The sequence below is a fragment of the Scyliorhinus torazame genome, chromosome 11 (assembly GCF_047496885.1).
Source record: "Scyliorhinus torazame isolate Kashiwa2021f chromosome 11, sScyTor2.1, whole genome shotgun sequence".
Lineage (NCBI taxonomy): Eukaryota > Metazoa > Chordata > Chondrichthyes > Carcharhiniformes > Scyliorhinidae > Scyliorhinus > Scyliorhinus torazame.
In genome coordinates this window covers 188,479,212-188,496,398 of record NC_092717.1, presented here as the reverse complement: position 1 = coordinate 188,496,398, position 17,187 = coordinate 188,479,212, and positions in this window count along the sequence as shown.

The following is a 17,187-nucleotide window of genomic DNA, read 5'->3' as shown; positions in this document are numbered from 1 at the left end:
CCTAACTAAGGTTCTATACAGCTGCAACATGACTTGCCAATTCTTATACTTAATGCCCCGATCTAAATCCTGCTGTATCCTCTGACAGTCCTCATCGCTATCCACAATTCCACCAACCTTTGTGTCGTCTGTAAACTTACTAATCAGACCAGTTACAATTGTGGGCAGTAAAGAAAGAGAGGGGACAATAGAGAGAGAGAGAGTGGATATGTGGAGGTACAGAGAGACGGAGAGGTGTGGTTTTGAGAGAGAGTGAGGATTGGAGAGAGAGAGGGGGGTTAGAGAGAGAGAAATTGTGGAGATTAGAGAGAGAGTGGGAATGAGAGAGATTGTGGGGATTAATGAGAGAGAGAGTGGGAATTAGAGAGAAATTGTATGGAGTAGAGAGTGGGGATTAGCGAGAGAGCTAATATATGGGTTTAGAGCGAGGGGTAGAGTGTGGAGTTTAGAGAGAAAGAGTGTGTCGGGATTAGAGGGAGAGAGTTGGTTGGTTGCAGAGTGAGAGAAAGTGTGGGAACTAGACAGGGAGAGAGTGGGGATTGGAGAGAGTCTATGGAGATTAAAGAGAGAAAGTGAGAGGATTAGACAAACAGAGAGTGTGCAGGTTTGAGAGATAGAGGGCGTCATTCTCCGACCCCTGCCGGGAATCGGGCCGCGCCGGTTGGCGGGACCCCCCGCTGGATTCTCCGGCCCGGATGGGCCGAAGTCCCGCCCAGAAATTGCCTGTCCCGCCGGCGTAAATCAAACCTGGTATTTACCGGCGGGACCAGGCGGCGTGGGCGGGCTCCGGGGTCCTGGGGGGGGGCGCGGGGCGATCTGACCCCGGGGGGGTGCCCCCACGGTGGCCTGGCCCGCGATCGGGGCCCACCGATCCGCGGGCGGGCCTGTGCCGTGGGGGCACTCTTTCCCTTCCGCCTCCGCCACGGCCTCCACCATGGCGGAGGCGGAAGAGACTCTCCCCACTGCGCATGCGCGGGAAACTGACAGCGGCCACTGACGCTCCCGCGCATGCGCCGGGAAACTGACAGGGCCGCTGACGCTCCCGCGCATTTCCGCCAGCTGGCGGGGCGGATATCCCTCCGGCGTCGGCCTAGCCCCTCAATGTTGGAGCATTCCGCACCTTTGGGCCGGCGCGATGCTCGTCTGATTGGCGCCGTCTTTGGCGCCAGTCGGCGGACATCGCGCCGTTGGGGGAGAATTTCGCCCAGAGTGTGTGGAGATTAGAGAGACAGCATGCAGGGATTGGAGAGAGGGAGAGGGGATTCTGGAGAAAGGGAGTGTGGGGTTTAGAGAGAGAGAGAGAGTGGGGATCAGAAAGACGGACAGAGAGAGTGTGTGTGAGCATTAGAGAGAGAGTGGAGATTACAGCGAGAGAGGGAGTGTGGGGATTGGAACGAGAGAGGAAATGTGTGGGATTAGAGAGAGATGGTGAGTATGTGGGGATCAGAGAGAGAGGGATTAAAGAGAGAGAGTGTGTGGGGATTAGAGCGTGAGAGTGTGGTGATTAGAGAGAGCGGGGATTAGAGAGGGAAAGTGTGTAATTGGAGAGAGAGATAGTGTGGGTTTTAGAGAGCGAGAATTTGTGGGGATTACACAGAGAGAGAGAGTAGGGATAAAGTGAGATAACGTTTGGGCAAAAAAGCCCAATACTGGCCCACCTCTGTCAATATGGGTGGCACGGTAGCACAGCGGATAGCACTGTGGCTTCACAGCACCAAGGTCCCGGGTTCGATTCCCCGCTGGGTCACTGTCTGTGCACAGTCTGCACGTTCTCCCCGTGTCTGCGTGGGTTTCCTCCGGGTTCTCCGGTTTCCTCCCACAGTCCAAAGACGTGCAGGTTAGGTTGATTTGCCATGATAAATTGCCCATAGTGTCCAAAAAGGTTAGGAGGGGTTATTGGGTTACGGGGCTAGGGTGGAAGTGAGGGCTTAAGTGGGTCGGTCCAGACTCGATGGGCTGAATGGCCTCCTGCACTGCATGTTCTATGTTCTATATTCCACAAAATAGAACTCCTAACAACAAAACCCACGCTCAGTCCCCGGATTTGTGTGCTCCGGCCCAAATGGACCTATGAGTTACATGACCCTCCGAGAACTCGCCCTTTAAAAAGGCACGCTATCACATGCCTCTCCCTTTAAGTCCCTGATTAACATATTACAACAACAATGGGACTATTTACAATACCATACATTAAATGGATCGCAGCATAGTCCTTTATAAGATAAGTCAGTCCGGGGACTTCCTAATCGTTTGGGAGCATCGTAATTCCCTAGCGGCGACTACAGTAATAAAGGAAACTTCGGTTTGAACCTGAATGGATTGACTCTCGGCTTGCGAAGGTACGTCCGTGTGGATAACTTCTCCAGTTGCCCCTGGAATATTACTGAGCTTGCTGCTGCATTACTTGCATCATAGCAATATCACTGTCAGACATAATGGGAGTGGGTTGCCCCACTGGCTGTGCAATTCTCTTCTTCTCAAATGGTCCTGGTGTTTCTTTATCCTTTATCCCTAGACACATATCTCATATGACACTGGGCCTGTTATGGCCATGGCCATTCTAGGGATCCAATTTGGACCAGCACAAAAGTTCATTACATAAACCAAGTCGTCCACCTCAAATGTTCTCTCAGGTTTGCTTGAGTCGTGATGTTTCTTCTCTGCAATTCTATTTTACCTTCACCATCCCCACAAAATTGTTGGTTCACATGAAATGTTGGAACCCTTCACAAGTAAAAGCAGTTCCATTATCTGAGACCAGTACCTCGAGCAACCCGTGGGTGGTGAATGCCTGTCGCAATCTTTGTGCTGTTGCTGATGAGCTGGTGGACTTCATTTTGTTCATATCCAACAACTTGGAGTGAGCATTTATGATGAGCAAGAACATGGAGCCCATGAATGGATCTGAAAAATCGACGTTTAGTTGCACCCATTGTCGACCTGTCCACTCCCAAGGGTGCATTAAGGTCACAAACAACAAGTTTGATATTGGTCACATTGTTTGGCCAGATTCTCTATGTCGGTATCCATCCAGGGGGGTTCAATTTCCGTACCGGCTGAGGCTATTCATGAAGGTCCCACCTCTCAACCTTGCACTACTGAGGAGTAGTGACCTTCAGGTTAAATCGCCACCAGTCAGCTCTTTCTCAAAGGGGAAAGCATTCTATGGTCCTCTGGGACCGTGGCAACATTTACATTTACATCCCTCCCGCTCCACCACACATAGCCAGCATTTTCATCTTTGTCATTCCAGGATGGGCACAGTGTAGTTCTTGCAATAATAGCTGTCTAGTGGGAGTGGGAATGAACACCCTTGCTCCCCATAATAATACGCCGTCTTCACAACTTAACTTGTGGTTTCTTATCTCAAAGAGTTGTAACTGTTATCGTGATGTCAGCCGTGGAAGCCCATGGGCGCAATTTCGCTGAAAAATATCAAAGTGTCATTTTGGGCACATTTGGCCTTTCCCGCTATTCACCCAGTGCGCCCGATCCGCGCCGGGCACAACATGGTGGTTAAATCGCATCCCATGTGTTTGACGCGTGATAATATGGGGTCTTTTGAGGTCCAAAAATGACTTGAAACATCGATACTAGCAACTTAACAAGAAATTTTAAAGGAAGAACAATTTGCTCTGGTACATAGAACATAGAACATACAGTGCAGAAGGAAGCCACTCGGCCCATCGAGTCTGCACCGACCCACTTAAGTCCTCACTTCCATCCTATCCCCTAACCCAATAACTCCTCCTAACCTTTTTGGTCACTAAGGGCAATTTATCATGGCCAATCCACCTAACCTGCATGTCTTTGGACTGTGGGAGGAAACCGGAGCACCCGGAGGAAACCCACGCAGACACGGGGAGAACGTGCAGACTCTGTACAGACAGCTACCCAGCGGGGAATCGAACCTGGGACCCTGCGCTGTGAAGCCACAGTGCTATCCACTTGTGCTACCGGGCCACCCATACTGGCAGAGGTGGTATACTTTTGGGTTGGGGAAGGTGGCTTAAAGCATCCGTGTTTGAAATGTGTGTGCTTCGCTATGTTGAAACAGATACTCATAAGATGCCAACAATAGAGCCCAGTGTTGGACCCATGCTGAAGCTAAGAGGGGAATGGTCTTATCCTCCCTCAATAAGCCCGACCAGGTTAGAGGTCAGTAACTACTATGGAATGTTGTACATAGACGTATTGGTGGAACTTTTTCACTCCAAAGATTACAGCTGGTCCCCTCTTTTTTGATTTGCGAGTAAGCTTGTCAGAGACCTCGAGGCATAAGCAATAGGCCTTTCTGCACCATCTTCCACCTTGTGCACTAAAACCACTCCAATTCTGTAAGGAGATGCATTGCAGGACAGAACTATCTCTTTTGAGGGGTCAAGATGAACTAAGAGGCTTGATGACTGCAAAGATAGTTTGACCTGTTCAAAGGCTTCTTTCTGATTCTCTCTCCAATACCACCTCTGGTGTTTCTTGAGCAGTGTGTGTAGGGGTTCCAACATTGTAGAAAGATTGACAATAAATCTGGCGTAATAATTCACTGTTCCTAAAAAGATTTCATTTCTGACTTATTTTTGGGGCTTGTGCTTCCTCAATTGCTTTTATCTTTTCCTCATCGGATGCAGCTGTTTGGCGTCTACCCTAAATCCTCAGTACGGCACTTCAGGAGCCTGGAACGTACATATTTCCCTTTTCAGCCTTACTCTGGTCTTCTTCAATCTTTTTAAAACTTCCGCAAGATTTACTAGGTGCTCCTCAAGGTCCACATAAATCTTTGCTTTTAGTCCCTATATCTTGCCTAACTCATCTTGGAAAACCTCCTGGTATTTTTTTAAGACGTGAAAATCTCCTTCGTTAATTTTGAATATTTCTAGCCAATTTAATCTAATTTGGAGAAGTCAATCATGGCCCATTAGACTTGGCCCTAGGCCCTCCCCCACTGCTATTACAGGCAGTTGAGCTCACTGGGGCAGGTAGCTCACGGGCCTTGTGGCTGTTCCCAGGATCCTTAAATATTCCCCAGTATACATGGCTAGCTTGGCTGTCATGCTTGTTAACTTCAGGGGCTGGATCCCACCTTGTAGATAACAATATATTTGCTCACCTACAACTGTATTGAGGCACCCATGTCCACCTCCATTCTCAACAACTGACCATCTTCCATTAGCACAACTGTAATTGGGGCCGCCTTGCCCACCTTTAATGTTGTTTAAACTGTATACTTCAGATCCGTTTTCAGGGTTATTCCCAACACTGTAGAGTCAGAGTTTCATTTTGTTGGCCCCCTGTAGGCTCTGCCTAGCCTTGCACATCCTCCTAATGTGCCCCCTCCTACTGCAGGCATAACACATAGTTTCCCTTAATTGACATCTCTCTTGGGGGTGATCTTCACACTGGTAACATTCTTCATAGCTCCTGGTCTGTGGACCAAATTCCCAACATCGCTACATTCTCTTTTGTTCAGCCTCTTTGCTCATTTACTTTCTGCGCCTTCATCCCTGGCACAAAGACTGCCAGCAACTTCCCGCCAAACCTGGTGAACCGCGCCTGCTTGCACTCTCTGCAGTCCTATTGCCCCCTTTTCAGCACTTTCCATATCCTAGACAACCTCTGTTGCCTTCTTTAAGGTAATCACATCCTCTGCTATGTTGTTAACACCACAGACTAGCCTGTCTCTCAACATGTCGTTTAGTGTAGTCCCGAACTTGCAATGCTCAATCATTTGTTTCTGGCATGCCGCAAAAGCTGCTATTGTCTCCTTGCCCTCAAAGTAAATTTGCACCATTGTATTATCACCGAGGGCTTTGGGTGATAATGTCCCTCGACTAATTCCACAAGCTCCTCAAAGGTTTTGGAGTCAGAGGCATCTGGAGAAGTCGGATGATCATAGGTAGGAGCCCCACAGGCTGTTAAAAGGATTACCCACTGCTTCTCTTCCCCCCGAATTTCATTGGCCTGAAGAAATAGTGCAGGCATTCGACATACAGTACCAACTGCTCCATGTTAGGATCAAATGGCTCAAGCTTCCCAAAAAAGGGCATTTTGCCACTCAAAGCCTGCTGAACAAGTTTTCTTCAGAGGAAAGGCTTCCACACGAGGGCTGCTCTCCTAATTTCTGTAGCAATAGAAAGCACTCTGGTTAATCCTCTTTGTCAAATGTACTATCGTGAAAGACTGGCGAATACCAAATCGATTAATGAATAAATGGTTTATTAAGGCAAATAACTATTTACAGAGAGTGAGATAAAGGCGACCGACCACACTCCACAAATCCAATCTGCTAACTAACAGTAAAACCTGCGCTCAGCCTCAGACTTTGCAAGCTCCAGCTCAATTGGCCCTCTGGGTCACATGACCTTCTGACAATGTGCCCATTTAAAGGGGCACGCTACCACAGTGGGGACTAGAGATGGCGAGAGTGTGGTGATTAGAGAGAGAGTCTGGGGTAAGCCCCAATCACGGGCCGGGCCAGGCCACAGCGGAGCCCCCCCCCCCCACTCCCCGGGTCGGACCCCCCTTCCTTCCCACCAGGCCACCCCCGGATGCATTCACACCGAGGTCCAGCCGGGTAAGAGCAGGTGTGAACGGCACCGGCGGGAGTCGGCTTTTTTTGCGTGGCCGCTCGGCCCGTCCTGGGCCGAGAATCGCCGGGGGGGGGGGCCCCATAGAGCGGCGTTCACGACGGCGTGGGCACTTCGGCGCGGGAGTGGAGAATCCCGCCCAGTGTGTATGAGGGTGAATTAGAGTGGGGAATAAAGAGAATGTCTGGATTAGAGAGAGGGAGTAGGGATATTCGAGAGAGAGCGAGTCAGAGGATCAGAAAGAACAAAAGTGTCAGAGTTAGATAGAGAGAGAGAGTGGCGATTAGAGAGAGTTTGAAGATTAAAGAGAGAGATTGTGGGGATTAGAGAGTGTGGTTGTGGGATTAGAGAGAGAGAATGTGTGGAGATTAGAAAGAGAGAGTGTGGTTTTGGAGAGAGAGATTGGTGATTAGAGAGAAAGACTGGAGATCAGACAGAGTGTGACAATCAGACACAGAGAGAGAGATAGTGTGGGGATTAGAGAGAGCAAGATTGTGGTGATTAGATAGATATAGAGGGGGAGAAAGTGGTTATTAGAAGGAGAGAGTTAGGATCAATGAAAGAGAGAGAGAGAGGGTGTGGGTATGAGACAGAGGGAGAGGGTGTGGGTATTAGACAGAGGGAGTATGGGTATTAAAGAGCGCGAGAGAGTGCGGTGATCAAACAAATAGGGTGTAGGGTTTCGAGAGAGAGATTGTCGGGATTAAAGAAAGACAGTGTGGATTTGACACAGAGAGTAGGGATTAGAAATAAAGAGATGATGTGGGCATTAGAGAATAAGAGAGAGAATGTGAGTATTAGAGTGTGGGGATGAGAGAGAGAACAACAATGGGGATTAGAGAGAATGAGTGTGGGGATTAGAGAGAAGGAGAATGTGTGTGGGAATTAGGGAAAGGGAGATTTTGTGGGAATTGGACAGCGAGAGAGAGAGAGAGAGTGGGGAGTTTGGACAGAAAGAGAGAGAGTGTGTGGGGATTAGAGAGAGAGAGGGGGGATTAGAGAGAGCGAGAGTGGGTTTAGAGAGAGAGGATTAGAGAGAGGGAGAGGGGATAAGAGAGAGAGGGGGGATTAGAGAGAGAGCGAGAGTGGGTTTAGAGAGAGAGAGGATTAGAGAGAGAGGGGATTAGAGAGAGCGAGAGTGGGTTTAGAGAGAGAGAATTAGAGAGACAGTATGTGGAGGGATTAGAGACAGGGACATTTTGTCGCCATTGGTCAGCAAGAGAGTGTGAGATTTAGACAGAGAGTGAGTGAGGATTAGAGAGAGAGATTAGAGAGCAGCATGGTGGTACAGTGGTTAGCACTGCTGCCTCACAGCTCCAGGGTCCCGGGTTCAATTCCGGCCTCGGGTGATTGTCTGTGTGGAGTTTGCACTTTCTCCCCTTGTGTGCATGGGTTTCCTCCGGGTGCTCCGGGTTTCCTCCCACAGTCCAAAGATGTGCGGGTTAGATGGATTGGCCACGATAAATTGACTCTTGTTGTCCAAGTTAGATGGGGTTACGGGGATAGGGTAGAGGCATGGGCTTAAGTAGGGTGCTCTTTCCAAGGACCGGTGCAGAACAATGGGCCAAATGGCCTCCTTGTGCACTGTAAATTCTATGATTCTATGAGAGTATGTAGGGATGGAGAGAGAGAGAGAATGTTGGGTTTAGACAGAATGACAGTGAGTTTGGGGTAGAGAGAGCGAGAGTTTGGGAATTAGAGAGAACGAGAGAGTGTATGTGGGGATTAGCGGGAGGGAGAGATTAGACAGAGATAGAGTTTTGTTATTAGAAAGAGGGACAGTGTGGGTATTAGAGTGAGGGATCCAGAGTCTTTGGATTTGACAGAGAGAAAGAGTGTGGGGTTGAGAAAGTGATGGCTGGGGTTAGAGTGAGGTGATTAGAGAGAACGGGAGTGTGAGGTTTAGCGGGAGGGAGTGAGAGTGCAGATTAGACTGGTAGAGAAATTGTGGGTTTAGGGGGCAGCACGGTAGCCTTGTGGATAGCACAATTGCTTCACAGCTCCAGGGTCCCAGGTTCGATTCTGGCTTGGGTCACTGTCTGTGCGGAGTCTGCACATCCTCCCCGTGTGTGCGTGGGTTTCCTCCGGGTGCTCCGGTTTCCTCCCACAGTCCAAAGATGTGCGGGTTAGGTGGATTGGCCATGATAAATTGCCCTTAGTGTCCAAAATTGCCCTTGGTGTTGGGTGGGGTTATTGGGTTATGGGGATAGGGTGGCGGTGTTGACCTTGGGTAGGGTGCTCTTTCCAAGAACCGGTGCAGACTCGATGGGCTGAATGGCCTCCTTCTGCTCTGTAAATTCTATGATAGACAGCGAGAGTGACTATGGTGTTTAGAGAGAGGCAGAGTGAGGATTAAATAGACAGAGGGAAAATGGTGATTATACAGAGAGACCAAGAGTGTGGGGATTAAGTAGAGAAAGAGAGCGTGGGGATTAAAGAGAGGGAGAGAGTGTGTGGATTGGAGAGAGAGTCAGGATTAGAAAGAGAGGTGTGTGTCTGAAGATTAGAGATAGAGAGATTTTGTATAGATTGGACAGTGGGTGAGAATGAGTGAGAGAGTGTGTGGGGACTGGAGAGAGATACAATGTGGGGATTAGGGAGAGTGTGGCGATTATAGAGAGAGAATATGTGTGGATGAGGGAGAGAGTATGGGGATTAGAGGGAGAGAGAGAGTGAGTGTGGATATTAGAGAGAGTTTAGGGATTAGAGCGAGACCTGGAGTTTGGGAAATAAATAGAGAAGAATGTGGGGATTAGAGAGAGGGAGAGGGACTGGAGATTAGGAGAGAGAAATGATCTGGGGATTGGCGAGGGAGGGAGAGCGACTGGGGATTAGAGGGAGAGTGAGGATTAGTGAGAGGCAAAAAGAGAGAGAATGCGGGGATTGGTGAGAGAGTGGGTGGATGAGAGACAGAATCTGGGGACTAGCGAGATTGGGGATTAGAGTGATGAGTGTATGGGGATTAGAGAGAGAAATAGAGCGAGAGAGAGTTGTATTAGAGAGAGCGTGTGTGGTCATTGTAGAGAGAGTGAGAATTAGAGTGTGGGATTAGCGAGTGGGGATTAGAGAGAGTGTGGATGAGAGGGAGAGATGGGGATTATAGAGAAAGAGTGGGGATTAGAGGGAAAGAGATTGTCGGCATTAAAGAGGGAGAGAGATTGGGGATTAGAGAGAGAGTGTGTGTGTATCAGAGAGAGGTTGAGAGCATGGGGATTAGAGGGAGAGCAGGTAGTTTGTGTGTTAAACAGAGAGAGAGGTGGGTATTAGACAGAGGGTGAGAGTTTGTGGATTTGACATATGTATGGATTAGCGAGATAGAGAGTGAGTGTGCAGATTAGACTGGTAGAGAAAGTGTGGAGATTAGACAGACAGACAATGGGTACGGGAATTAGAGAGAGGGAGAGAGTATGTGGATTAGTGTGATGATTAGGCAGGCAAAGAGAGAATGGGGATTACACAGAGATCAAGAGAGTGGGGATGAGATAGAGAGAGTGTGGAGGATTAGAGAGAGAGATGGAGTTGAGAGATTAGAGAGAATGTGTGTGGGGGGATTAGAGAGAGAGGGAGAGTGTCTTTGATTATAGAGAGAGTGTGCGTGGGTATTGGAGAGAGAGTATGGGCATTAGAGAGAGAGGGGGATAAGAGAGAGAAAGGAGATTACACAGAGATATTGTGCATGGGGATTAGAGAGAGAGAGAGACGGAGTTTAGGGATTAGAGAGAGAGAATGTATTTACAGATTACCGAGACACGGGCCGGGATTCTCCGAGCCCAGGCCGTGTTGGAGAATCGCCGGGGGTGGGTGGAACGTGAGAATCCCGCCATGCCGCTCCGATGCCGGGCCTCCGATGCTCCGGTCGCCGGAGAATCGGCGGCAATCCCACCCGCGTGGTCGCCACGGCCCCCGCGGTGATTCTCCACGTTGGCCCGCCGAGTCCCGCCAGCGTGGTTCACATATGGTCCCACCCGGTCGTTCTGGCTGCGGGGGCCGTCCTGGTGGGGGGACGGGGGGTGGTGGATCTGACTCCGGGGTGTCCCTCCACGATGGCTAGCCCGCGATCAGGGGCTACCGATCGGCCAGGCGTGCTCATTCCGTGGGGGTGGGGAGGGGGCTATGATCCTGTGCGCCGGGCCCCTGTAGGGCTCCGCCATGTTGCGTGGGGGCCGACACGGAGACGGCAACAACGCGCATGCGCCGGCGCGGAGATGGCCGTCGCGCGCATGCGCCGGCCGTGCAGGGCCGGCTTTCGGCGCCAGAGCAGCGCACACAATCCGGCGCTGTTCTAGCCCCCAAAGAACAGGAGAATTACTGGGCCTGGAGGCCCATTGACTCTGGTGTCGCTCGTGCCGGTTTTGACGCCGGCGTCAACACATGGCCACGATATCGAAGAATCCCGGCCAAGGTGTGTGGGGATTAGAAAGAAAAAAACATGGAAATTAGAGAGAGAAGAGAGAGTGCCTAGATATCAGAGAAAGGGGCATTTTGTATGAATTGAACAGGGAGAGAGAGTGAGGATTAAACAGAAAGGAAGCATGTGAAGACCAGAGAGAGCGATTGGATTAGAGAGAGCAAGAGAGTGTCTGGGGTTTAGAGAGAGAGAGGATGGGTATTAGAGAGAGTAAAAGTGTGGACACTAGGGAGAGAGTGGGAATTAAAGAGATTGTGGGTATTAGAAAAAGAGTGGTGACTACACAAAGAAAGAGAATGTGCGGATTAAAGAGCGAGAGGGAGTGTGTGGGGATTAGAGAGAGGGAGCGAGTGTGGATTAGAGTGAATGAGGGAATGTGTGAGCATTAGGGAGAGAGAGTGTGTGTGGTTAGAGGGAGTGCGGGGATTAAAGAAAGCAAGAGGGAGTGTGGATGATAGAGTGAGTGTGGGGATTGTAGAGAAAGAGAGAGTGGGGATCAGAGAGAGAGGTAGTTTGGGTATTAATGAGAGAGTGGGCATTAGACAGAGGGGAGAATATGTGTATCAGCAAGAGAGAATGAGTGTGATAGACAGCATGTGGAGATTAGACAGAGAGACAATGTGTGTGGGAATTAGAGAGAGTGAGAGAGTGTGGGGTTAGAGAGAGACAGAGTGTGAGGATTAGGCAGGCAGAGAGAGAATGGAGATTAGAGAGAGAGAGTGTGTGTGTGGTGATTGGAGAGAGGGACATTTTGTGCGGATTGAACATGGAAAGAGCGAGTGAGAGTGAGCCTTAAACTGAAAGAGGGGGAGTGTCGGTATTAGGGGGAGAGTGTATGGATTAGAGAGTCTGGGGATTAGAGAGAAAGAGAGGGGGTGTTAGAGAGAGAGAGAGAGAGTATAGGTATTAGAGATACTGTGGGGATTAGAGAGGAAGTGAGGATTACACCGAGACAGACATGGGGATTAGAGAGAGGCAGATACAAGGAATTAGAGATAGCGAAAGAGGGGATTAGAGAGACGGTGTGTGAGGATTATAGAGAGAGAGAAAGAAGGTGGGGATTAGAGAGAGTGTGTGTGCGGAGGGATATTTTATGGGGATTGGACAGGGCAAGAGAAAAAATGAGGCTCAAACAGAAAGAGTGAGAGTGTGGGGATTCAAGAGAGTGAATGGGTTAGGGAGACGAAGAGTGTACTTGTGGATTAGAGAGCGAGAAAGCGTGGGTAGTAGAGAGAGAAAGAGTGTGGGGATTAGAGAGAGTGAGGATTAGACAAAAAGAAAGAGTGTGCGGATTAGAATGAGAGAAAGTGTGTGGATTGGAGAGAGAGTGAGTGTGGAGATTATAGAGAGAGAGAATGAGTTTTTGAGAGAGAGAGAATGCGTGGGGATTTGACAGGGAGAGTGGAGATGAGAAAGAGAGGGGGATTAGAGAGAGTGAGAGAGACTGAGGATTAGAGAGAGTGAGAGAGACTGGGGATCAGAGAGAGTGCGAGAGAGGGGGATTAGAGAGAGTGCGAGAGAGAGGGGGATTAGAGAGAGTGAGAGAGAGAGGGGGATTAGAGAGAGTGAGAGCGAGACTGGGGATCAGAGAGAGAGTGGTTATTCGAGAGAGAAAGTATGTATGGATGAGAGGGAGATTGTGGGAATTAAAGTGGAGATTAAACAGAAAGAGAGAATGTGGAGACCAGTGAGAGCGATTGGATTAGAGAGAGCAAAAGAGTGCAGTTTTAGAGATAGAGTGTATGGGCATTAGAGAGAGTAAAAGCGTGGATACTAGAGAGAGAGTGAGAATTAAAGGGAATTAAAGGTATTAGAAAAAGAGTGGTGATTACACAAAGAAAGAGAATGAGCAGATTAGAGAGAGAGAGGGCGTGTGTGGGGGTTAGAGAGAGAGTGTGGGGCATTAGAGAGAGAGTGTGTGGGGTTAAAAGGCATGCGGGGATTAGAGAGTGGGGATTAGAGAAAGCAAGAGGGAGTGTGCCCACATTCTCCACTTTGTGGGCAGCACGGTAGCACAAGTGGATAGCACTGTGGCTTCACAGCGCCAGGGCCCCATGTTCGATACCCCGCTGGGTCACAGTCTGTGCGGAGTCTGCACGTTCTCCCCGTGTCTGCGTGGGTTTCATCCGGGTGCTCCGGTTTCCTCCCACAGTCCAAAGACGCGCAGGTTAGGTGGATTGGCCATGATCAATTGCCTTTAGTGACCAAAAAAGGTAAGGATGGGTTATTGGGTTACGGGGATAGGGTGGAAGTGAGGCCTTAAGTAGGTCGGTGCAGACTCGATGGGCCGAATGGCCTTCTTCTGCACTGTATGTTCTATGTTCCAGGGAGAGAGTGTGGGGATAAGAGAGAGATACAGGATGCAATCTTCTGGTCACGCTGCGCTAGAAAAGCAGCTCGCACAGCGTGGCCAGTGAAAGCCGAGAGACCCCACTCCCGGGATCCACCCGGCTCGCAATGTCTCACGAGATTCAACGCAATCTCGCGAGATGTTGCAAGGGAATCCCAGCCACAATGGGCGGGATCAGTTTTGGTAAATCTGCATATTTGAGTGAGGCAGTAAACCTCACTCTAATGTGCAAATTCCCAAGGTACCTGAGGCTTTGGGATTCAATCCCTTTGTTTTGGGGACCTTGGGCGAGCGCCATTTGGTACAGGTCCCCAAAAACGGGGACCAAATGGAACGGCACTCATTGGGGTCTCCAAGGGGATCGGAGGCCCCCAGTTGCATGCCCTTTAGGCAGGGTGGTGCCCTAGCACTGCTGGTACCAACTAGGTACCCTGGCAGTACCAAGGTGCCAAGCTGGCATTTTTGTGCACGTGTGATTTACCTGTTCTGGTGGCTGGGACCCTCCCATGTTGCATTTGGGCTGGGGTGGGCTGGGAGGTGGGGTGGGGGGGGGGGGGGGGGAAGAGTTAGGGGATTTTTTTTGTGGGCCTTGGAGATCGTGATGCCATTTAAAAATGGCGTCCCGATCTCTCGCTACAATGGGGAGTTCCAGCGAGCGGACTTAGGCAAAAATGAAGACCAACTGAACCACACCGAACACAGAAAGCTGCTGTCTCCAGATATAAGTGCTTTTCCAATGCTCACCTTGCATAGACGTAAGCCTACCCAACTCTGTCCATATCCTGACTAGCACCACGTCACCACTGTGCTCACTAACCTACGTCAGTTTCTTGTCTAGCCACACTTCAATTAAAAATTCTCATCCTTGTGTTCAAATTCCTCCAATACCTTCACTCCTACCTATCACTATAATCTCCTCCAGCCGTATAACCATCCGAGATCTCTGCACATCTCTAATTCTGGCTTCTTGCGGCATCTTTGATATCTCAGATTTCTTTGGGCCCTCCTTTAACTTCCATGTACGCAGCTGCCATATCCAGGTGCCAAGCTCGGAAATTTCCACCTTAGACCATCTGTCTGCCTCTCTCTCTTAATAATAATCGCTTATTGTCACAAGTAGGCTTCAATGAAGTTACTGTGAAAAGCCCCTTTGAAATGCACTTTAAAACTTACCACTTTGATATTGCTTTCTGCCACAACCATCTTAAATAGTTCAGTGTGACAGCTTGTCTGTTAATTCTCCTTGGGAAGTTTTACTACATTTCAAACGCTACATAAACGCAAGCTATTGTTAGAGTGAGTAAAGGAGTGCTGGGCAGAATGAATGAGAGCCACCGTTAGAATGAACAAATTAAAGAAAAAGAAGTTTGCACTTTGCACAGCCGCCTGAAGAGCTCGGGACATCTGAAAGTGTTTTACAGCCAACTAAAGGTTCTTTTGAAGTGTTGTACTGTAGGAAACCCAGCAGCTGATTTCCAAACAGCAAGGTCTCACTAACTGCAGCGAAACAAATGACCAGATAATCTGGTTTTAATGATGTAGATTGAGGGATAAATGCTGGCTAGGAATCCTCCCCTCTTCTCATGTAGTGCCCAGGGATCTTTTACATCTTGAGAGGGTCGACAAGGCTGCTGATGCATTGCTTTCAGCTTGTCTGACTCAAGCTCTGCTCTCCCAATTACCACTCTCCCTCTGTAACTCTGAACAAACCTTTCATAACTGTCCTTTAGCCAATCCCACATCACTTAAGCCATGTTTGCCAATGTTTTTAATGCAAGTCTACTTACGTGGTGAAATTATCAAATCGAAATAGCTCAAGGTTTCAGAGTTATCTCTCTCTCTCTCTTTCCATCTATCTCGCAGCACCGTAGCACAGTGGTTAGCATTGCTGCTTCACAACGCCAGGGTCCCAGGTTTGATTCCCGGCTTGGGTCACTGTGCGAAGTCTGCACAGTCTCCCTGTGTCTGCATGAGTTTCCTCCGGGTGCTCCAGTTTCCTCCCGCAAGTCCCAAAAGACTTGTTAGGTGAATTGGACATTCTGAATTTGCTCTCTGTGTACCCGAACAGGCGCTGGAATGTGACGACTAGGGGATTTTCACAGTATCTTCATTGAACGTAAGCCGACTTGTGACAATAAAGATTATTATTATCTATCTATCTGGAAATGATTTCTTACATAAAATATTCCAACGTATATTTATATAGCGCCTTTAACATGATAAAACAGCCTGAGCCACTTTACAGGAGCATTCTGAAATGATGTAAACACCGAGGCACCTAAGGATGACCAAATGCCTGGTCAAAGATGTCATAATATACATCTATGTATACAATGGAGTGCAGACAGGCAGTGATTGACACACAGGATGACCAGTAAGCACACAGAACAGAGCAGCCAATCACCAGACAGGACACAACCACTATAAAGCCAGAGGGCACCAGTTTTCCCGCTCTCTCAGGATTTTAGCCTCTGAGACAGTCAGAGTTAGTGAGCTGGCCAGTGCAAACACCATGTGGTAGCTAGTAAGTCTGGTTAGGCTAGTATCAGGTCTCCAGTCAAGTCAGCATAGTGTCAACCCACAGTTGAACATGTATAATAGTTTAGATATTAAACAAAATTGTGTTGCATTTTATCAAGTGTTGGAGGTCTGTCTCTTGCCACACTGCATCAAGTGCAGTCCACATCGACCCAGCCTACCCAACACATCATGGTACCAGTGAGTGATGCTGAAAATTGACGGATCTACCTTGAGTGAATCAGCGTTGACCAGCAAACAGACGGACCTACCTTGCGTGAATCAGCGCTGACCAGCAAACAGCCATTCGGTGACATGGAAAAAATCCGTCCTCCTCCGCAGCTCCGCATCGCCGGCAATCTCTTCAACCAAAAGTTCCAACTCTAGCTAGAAGCCACCGACCTTGAGGCCGCATCAGACGCCAGGAAGATCGCACTATTCCTCTCCACAGCCTGGACCGCGCCATCCACATTTACAACTCCCTTACATTCGCTGAAGGCGAAGACAAGACAAAATTGAAAACAGTCCCACTGAAGTTCGACAGCCACTGCGACATTGAGGTGAATGAGAGCTTTGAACGGTACGTTTTCCAGCAGATGCTTCAGGGTAAGGATGAACCTTTTCAATCCTTTCTGACCCATCTCCACATCCTCGCGCAGTCATGTAACTATGACTCGACCACTAATTCCATGATCCAGGATCAGATCATTTTCGGGGTCCACTCCGATTCCCTTCGCCAGCAGCTCCTGAAAGTCAAGCAGCTCACCCTCACCATCGCCATGGAAACGTGCGTTCTCCACGAACTTGCTAACAATCGATACTCCCACATCAGGGTGGCAGAAACGGCAAAGCTAACCTCCCACGAGGCGGAATGGGTGCAGGCCATCGCACAAATGCAGGGCCTAAGTATCAACGAGAGTGGCCATTCCGCGCGCTTTTCCCGGGCCCCTGCGCATGCGCGCTACGACCGAGGGGACGGCAAGACCGACGACCAGACTGCGCAGGTGCGTACGTCGTTCAACCGCACTGCGCATGCGCGATGGCGCACAGAGCGCGCTGACGTTGGCGTCATGATGTGTCCGAATTGTGGCTCCGCCCATTTAAAGCGGCATTGACCAGCAAAATCACGACGGTGCCTACAGTGTGGCAAGCTTGGCCACTACGCAGCCCTTTGCAGATCTGTTCCACTGCCCAGCATCCAGCGATCTCAGCCGCGGCGCAGAAGCGTCCGTTCAATACAGCTGGCCATGCCAGACTCTGACCCCGACAGCCCAACAGATCCTGATGCTGCATTCCTCAAACCTCCATACTGGGTGGGCATCATTACG